We start from the raw sequence: 8,284 nt of genomic DNA, 5'->3' as shown, positions 1-8,284 counted from the left end.
CATCCCTGGCAAGACATGTCACTGCTTGAGCCTTTTTCNTTATTTTCAAAAATACCAAAATGTTGTAAGTTGTAACCATTTATGATGACAATCTAAGTCATATTGCACATATATATGTGTATGTATATATATTTCTCCTCAATGACCTATCACAAAGATATCAATGGTCACCATGTGTATATTGACACACTAAGCACTATTTACAATAATAAAAAGGATTACTGGAGAAATTATGATTTACCTGCTTGGGCAATTTTATACATTATCTCCATTCATCAGATATGCCAAATAAAATCAGAGAGATTAGGTGTCTTTTCCATAGGCATACTGCTAAAGGATGGTGAAATATAAAAGAGGCAATATTTCTGGGAGGAGGATATGTACCCTGGAGCACTCTAATTGTGCCTTCACGGTAGACCTTGAGGCCACTTGTGACATATTTTTCAGAAACCTTGACATTGAGCGCCCAACCTGCACTAACCTTAACCACCTCATTCGTCAGATTCTATCTTCCATCACTGCGTCCCTCAGACTTGATGGAGCCCTAAATGTTGACCTGAAATTCTAGATCAACCTAGTGCCCTATCCCTGCATCCATTTCCCTCTGGCCACATATGTACCTGTCATCTCTGCTGAGGGAGCCTACCATGAACACCTTTCTGTAGCAGAGATCACCAATGCTTGCTTTGAATCCTCTGACCAGATGGTGAAATGTGTTCTTCCCCATGGTAAATATATGGCTTGATGGCTGTTGTACCCTGGTGATGTGGTCCCCAAAGATGTGAATCCTGCCATTGCCACATCATAACCAAGCATACTATCCAGTTTGTGGATTGGTGCCCCTCTGGCTTCGAGTTTGGTATTAATTACCAGCCTCCCACTGATATCTGGTAGAGACCTGGCTAAAGTACAGCACGCTGTGGGCACATTTAACAACACCTCAGCTGTTGCTGAGGCTTGGGCTCGCCTGAATTACAAGTTTGACCTAATGTATGCCAAGTGTGCCATTGTTCACTGGCACATGGGGGAAGGGATGGAGGAAAGAGAGTTTGCTCAGGCCTGCAAGGACATGACTGCCCAAGAGAAAGATTATGAAGGGGCTGGAGCAGGTAGTGCTGACAGAGAGGAAGAGGGTGAAAAGTATTACCATTTCTGCTGCAATTTCATACTCCATTGTCTTGGATTTGTCTTATGTGTGTTCTTTGTAATTAATTTTCTTTTTTAGCTCTAAACTATCAATAAATATATTTCCATTTTAAATTAAAAAAAAACAGTTAAGAGAGTTTTGAAAATCAAATTATAAAACCCACGAAGGTTGACAGATAAACCAGTATGTTAAACTAAGTTTGAATTTCATAAAAACAAAGTGATTTTTAGTGTAAGTATATCCCATACAACATTTAGAAAAGTGAAATACTACATAGGAAATATACTAATGTTTTTGGTTTGCTTATCTAAATTTCAAACTTAACTTTCTTGAAGATCTATATTTTTATTTATCAAATCTGGTACCCATACACACGTTGTATTCTAATTCCCATAAATTTTGTTTGCACCTTAGTTGATATCATTAAAATATATATCAGAAGAAATTTAACAGTCATTTGGAACTTGTAGAGAGAGCAACATCTACTTGCTGAGAACTGTGCTGAGACAGAAGATACATGACAAGTTCTTTTACTTTCAAAGAGTTCATAATCAAGTCAGGCAGAGAAACCCCATAAAAAGTAGCAGTGAACAATAGGAGAAAATGAGCTAGAAACTATTAGATTGTGAGTTAAGAATAGAGGGCAATCAAAACAATGATGACTAGCAAGAGAAGATGTACCAGCCGAGTAGAAAGGAGGTCAAGTTGGAACTGTGAGCCTGTCTGAGAAAAGTATTCTTCTAACTTCCACATAACTCCTCCCCGTCTTGGGTAAGTTCAATGCCTACTGTTGACTATGCGCAACGGAAGCCCAAGTCCCTCAAGCAGAAAAATGTGCTCATCAGGAGAGGAATAATGAGAAAGAGCAGACAATGATGTAAAGGTAAAATGACATTTTGATGAGAGAATAACAGTTGTTCTCAAAGGGAAGATCTCAGAGAGCAGTACAGCAGCACCTCGGAATCTGTGAGAAATGCACAGCCTCTGGTTTCACCCCAGAAATGCTTACCAGCATTTCTAGGGGTAAGGCCAAGCAATCACAATTTTAACAACCCCTCTAGAGAGTCTGATGCATAGTAACAGAACAACTGAAACAGAGCTTGTTAAGGTCTGTAAACATGTCTGGATGGCGCCTGGCATTTTGTCAGAGGGAGTGGTTTGAGAAGTAACACCAGGGAGCCATTAAGTGTGGCGATTCCTTATTGGTTGACTGCTGTATCTAGTTTATGCTAATTAAGATAAGCTTTGTGGAATGTATAAATAACTCTGTTGTCCTACAATAAACGGCTCCCACTCCTGCTGTATCAAGGTACACAATTTGCTCGTCACCCCCCGGTTATTTTGCTGCAGCCAGACTGCGGCAGATGGTGGCCCATTAAGGGGAGCCCCGGGACACTTGGGGGTAAGTGAGGAAAAAAAAAAGCTGCCCGTCCCTAGATAGGACAGGAGCAAATCTGCTCGTCCCTAGGCAGATAGGGTGAGAGGAAAAATGGCCATTTCGAGAAAATGGAGAAGATTGATGCAGTATGTTTGTGTCTTGTTTTGTCTTGAAATGTTGTATTGTCTTTGTGATGAGAATATGGAAGTGGTGTTAAGTAAATTACTAAGGGAAGGAGGCACCCCAGTGGAACCAAGAGCGATTAGGGCATGTGTTGATAAGAGCCCAGGAACTCTAGTCAGAAAGAAGAAGAAAGTTCAGAAGAAGATTATCAGGAAAAAAAGTTGCAACAAAAGGCTATTACTGAATACTTTTACCGGAGGGTGCGTGAATTGGCGTGGCGGCTGCCACATGCGTGAGCTGGTCATGGCGCAGCAAGGACTTTCCAAGCGGCGACAGCTGGTTCTTCCAGTGCCATGAGCCCAAATCCAGACCTGACCCGAAGGCTAGGTCTCCAAGCTCTTCCTCCCTGTGCCCGGTGGCAGTTTGAGTCCAAAACGCTCCCTGGGACTCTCCCCGGGGGCCATCTGGGGCTGCCAGGGACGCTGCAGGCAGAAGACGGCCGGCGTCCCTGAAGTTTGATCATTTCCAAGGCCAGTAACTACAATGGTTCTCCCACACCTGGAAGCTAGTTCCTGCCTTCGTCCCAGTGCCAGTGAAGACGAGGATGGAAGAATTTCGAGTGTTGCTGAGAAACGGACAAGACTTCGGATCAAGCTAGCTGCCTGCAAAACTTACCTGGACTATGATTTAAGCTAGCTGCCTGCAGAATTTACCTGGACTATGATTTAAGCTAGCTGCCTGCAGAACTTACCTGGACTGTGATTTACCTGGACTGTGAGTTAATCTATTGAGACACTGCTTTACCTGGACTGAGACAACAAACTGTAATCTACAACAAATTGTAACTCAGTATCTTTGCAAACGATGTCATTGCTGGTATAATTTTTCTAAGGGCTTCTTGCATGGAGCCATCAATTGGCTTGGTATTGTGGCATTTTGTATCCTCCCCTTCTGCTTATAGCAGATTATTTGTGGTGTTTGTGTAAAAACCACTATGGTCGTTATTTAAATTAAACAAAAGGGGGAAATGTAAGAGTCTGTAAACAAGCCTGGATAGCACCTGGCATTTTACCAGAGGGAGTGGTTTGAGAAGTAACACCAGGGAGCCATTAAGTGTGGCAATTCCTTATTGGTTGACTGCTGTATCGAGTTTATGTTAATTAAGATAAGCTGTGTGGAATGTATAATACCTCTGTTGTCCTACAATAAACGGCTCCCACTCCTGCTGTATCAAGGTACACAAGTTGCTCATCACCCCCTGGTTATTTTGCTGCAGCCAGACTGTGGCAAGAGCTTGCAAAGATATTTTCCTTTTTCTTTCAACCAAAGCAGCCATTGTAGGATGTATCTACAGTACAAGGGATAATCTCCAATATCAAGTACAAAGTTGACAGACAGAAAGACAATATTCAGACACCTAACTGTCCCAACCATTTCATTCCTCCTTGAAACCATTCAAAGTTGCTGCCAGGTGGCAGAAGAATCATGATGAAGAGGTCAAATCAAAATTCTTAGCAGACGCTTCAGTAAGGAGCCTATTCTCCTAGAGGTGGTAACAACTGACCACTTTCAAGTATTGAATCATTTTATTCTTATAACAGTTAACCAATGGGATCTACTATTATTGAAATAGTTTGATATTATTTTATTCTGATAAAACAGCATATTTCACTAAAATGTCATGCAAAAAAATAAGTTTCTTTGGGAATATTTTTAAAGTTTCAAATAGAACTTGAGAATAAACAGCTCAAGGGGATATCTGACTTAAAGTTTTAGAACAGCTAGTTATGAATAATAATAATAGCTGATGCTTACTGAGTGGTGGCTGTCTGATGTACATGTACATATGTATGTGAGTCTCTGTATCTCTACATGTGTGTATATATATGCATCTTCACAGAAACCCTAGGGATAATATTATTATTTTATATGGGAAAAGTGAGATATCCATCCATAGGTTACAAGATTTGCTTAATGTCATAAGCAAAGTAGGAGAAGAACTATGTTTACAAATGGGCAGTCTTCCTGCAGAGCCCAAGCTCTTAACCATAACAATGAACCACTTTCCATATTTTAGCAATAGCTCAACATTTAGAAGCAAAAAAACCTCCATGGAATCATTTGATATATATTAACTAGTTTATGAAAAGAGATAAACTATGAAATATCAATTGAGATTTAAGTAAATGTTGTAATTATTAAAATTAGGACTTAAAAAGAAACTAATTTCTAAAGTCAGAAAAAAGGAAAAGTGTAACATAGATAGAGAATAGTATAATAATTATAATAACAATTCTTTGCAACTCTTTGAAGTATTCTGTATGTTTATTTTCAAAAATACCAAAATGTTGTAAGTTGTAACCATTTATGATGACAATCTAAGTCATATTGCACATATATATGTGTATGTATATATATTCACCAATGTTCTTATACAAATTTTCTATCATGATATATATTAAATATAAATGAGGCTTTTTCATTGTTCAAAGATTGTATTATAAAACATTCATTCTAGTGCTGTTAGGTATTATGAGAGTTGGGAAATTTGGGGCATATCTGCCCAGTTACAAGCAGTATGATTCGTAGTTACTTTTACATATATGTATGGCACAAGATGGCAGAAATGTGTTGGGGTAAAAACAAAGAGTCCTGTTATGTCTGAACTCTCAGAATCCAATCATTTTACCTCTAAATATCTCTGCATTAACCAAGGAGCTTTTGGGAACACCTCATATCCAAACCATAACAGAATGCTATTGAGATTGCCCACGTAACAGTAGTTGGAGGTTTGAATTAGAGACTTTCAAAAGTAGTTTACAGAATGAGTCACAAACTTTTCAGTTTCAGAATTAATACTAGGTAAGAAGGAGAAAGAAGAAGTTAGGGTTGGTTTTGACATTCAAGCTTTTAAGGGTTAGCCAGTGGCATCATTAAGTAAGAAACACTAAATTAAGCAGCTCTCCAGCCTACCTCCATCACCGCCTCATCATTGAGACAACTGTCTCTATGTTGAAAATGATGAGATGTGGTTCTATAAGGTTTCTTCCTCCCAGTTATAAAGTTCCATAATCTTAAGAAAATAATTTTGAAATTAAAAGCAACAGAAACATCTTTACAGGAATATAATGAATATATAAGGAGACAGGTGTTAGTGATAGGTAGGGAACTATCTCAAAGTCAATTTCTAAGAGGTTTTTAGATATCGTTTGCAAACACACACACACGCATTATAACTGAGATAGTTGAATCAATTTCTGTTCCATATTCTTGTTAGCAATTTAATAACACCTTATTTGCTAATAACTACTGTATCATTTTATGTTACCCAAAATAAGAAACTTTCATAAAGTTGAATTTGGGGTTATAGTCTGCAGAATCCAGCTGTCAACCATGCTTAAGAAGTGGGTAAAACATTTAAGTAGCAATTTGCAACTATTGCCTTATGGCAGTAAACAACAACAACAACAGCTTTTTTTTTCTATTTTTCTTGATTAACAGCTTAAATGAACTCTTTCTTTGAACATCCTTTGAGTAATGTGGTCTTTAAAATAAGTGATCTTTTTTTTAATTTTTTATTGTTGGCTGTTCAAAACATTACATAGTTCTTGATATATCATATTTCACACTTTGATTCAAGTGGGTTATGAGCTCCCATTTTTACCCCATATACAGGTTGCAGAATCACATCAGTTACACATCCATTGATTTACATATTGCCATACTAGTGTCTGTTGTGTTCTGCTGCCTTTCCTATCCTCTACTATCCCCCCTCCCCTCCCCTCGCCTCTTCTCTCTCTGCCCCCTCTACTGACATTCATTTGTCCCCCTTGTAATATTTTTCCCTTTCCCCTCACTTCCTCTTGTATCTACTTTTGTATAACTCTGAGGGTCTCCTTCCATTTCCATGCAATTTCCCTTCTCTCTCCCTTTCCCTCCCACCTCTCATCCCTGTTTAATGTTAATCTTCTTCTCATGCTCTTCGACCCTACTCTGTTCTTAGTTACTCTCCTTATATCAAAGAAGACATTTGGCATTTGTTTTTTAGGGATTGGCTAGCTTCACTTAGCATAATCTGCTCTAATGCCATCCATTTCCCTGTNGGGGAGGGGGCGGCTCTGCCCCTCAGCAGGCCGCTGCTCCTCTTCTGCCGGTGGGTCGCAGGCCCGCCTACCTTACAGGAGTGATTGGATCTTAATAATTAATATAGTTCAGAAAAAAGAATTTGGCTGCAAATCAAGAAATACCCAAGTATCATTTGGTCTTAACCCTTCAACTTCCTCTGCATGCTTTTCTAAACTTACTTCAAATTTTAATAGAGAAAATAACTTTGTAGCACATATACTTTTTTAAGAGTTTTTTTTTTTTTTTTCCTATAGACCATTTTCAGACTCTGCCCTTTGATATTTTCCAGTATCTGATTCTACTCCCACTGTGTAAAATTTTCTCATTTTGCTTTTGGTCCATCCCCAAAAATAATCCTTTTACCACCAGTACAAGCCATTCTTTGCTATCTGTACAACTTCCTCTTTGTTTTTTCCTCTCAAGAATTATTTTTCCTGCCTCTTCCTATGTGAAACCTATATATGTTGAGAACTAATGCTCTAGGAACCACATTCCTAACACTCCACTCTGGTCTACTCTGAGATTCATCTTCCTGAACTGTATGTTGCATCCAATAACTTAAACTCATCCACAATTAACCTTATATGTTTTATTATTCAAACTAGAATTTTCTTCTCTGCCACCATGGGTAACATCATCATCTCTCTCTGACAACTTTGTTCAGTTCTTGCTTATGTGATGGAGACACATTGTAGATCAACACACTTAGGCATTTTCTTTAAAATTCCTATCTTTGGTTATGGTAATTAAGTGTAGTGAAAAACCTCTACTCAAAGTGCCATCTGAATCCATGGGCTCTACATCCTCAAATTCAACCAGTCATGAATTGAAAATATTTGAAAAAACAGTAATATCTGTACTGAAAATGTATAGGCCCTTTTCATTATTTTCTAAACAATACAGTATAACAATTATTTGCATAGCATATGCACAGTATTAGGCATTATACATATAGAGATGTTTTAAAATACATGCACAATGTGTAGGTTATATGCAAACAATACACCATGTTACATTAGGGACTTGAGTGATGCAGAATTTGGTATCCGGGGGTCCTGGGACTAACACCCATGATGATTGTTTTGTGTTTATTTAATGAGTTGGTTTAAATGATGCCTTTTGTTTATTTTTCAATGAGCATTTAAATAGCTACTATGTTTAAAATATTGTAGTAAATAGAGTTAAATATAATACAATAAAATAAATCACCAGAAAATATCAATGATATACAACAATCAGTATTTTTTCTATATCACACATGTCTAAAGACCATCTCAAATTCAGTTAATTTTGGCTGGGCTAAACTGTGTTTGTCTTCATGTACTACGTTTGTTCTAGATCTTCTCCAAGGGGTTCCTCATTATCCTTGGACTTTGGGCAATGTAAGGTGTTTTTTCTGAACTCCACTTTAGAGTTCCATAAAATAAGACATATTTACAACTTACTCTCCCTCATTTAATCCCATTTCTCAAATCACATTACTTATCCTTTCCCAGTGATATATCCAAAAT

The 8,284-nt window shown here is 38.0% G+C and overlaps 1 pseudogene; it reads left to right on the top strand.

Annotated features, from left to right (window-relative positions):
- Positions 1-337: 337 nt before the first annotated feature.
- On the top strand, positions 338-3,167 carry LOC107154190 (annotated as a pseudogene).
- The last annotated feature ends 5,117 nt before the right edge of the window (positions 3,168-8,284 follow it).

Source organism: Marmota marmota, unplaced genomic scaffold, assembly GCF_001458135.2.
Source record: "Marmota marmota marmota unplaced genomic scaffold, marMar, whole genome shotgun sequence".
Classification (NCBI taxonomy): domain Eukaryota; kingdom Metazoa; phylum Chordata; class Mammalia; order Rodentia; family Sciuridae; genus Marmota; species Marmota marmota.
Note: the sequence above shows the minus strand (reverse complement) of the source record. Positions and strands in the feature narration are given on the sequence as shown.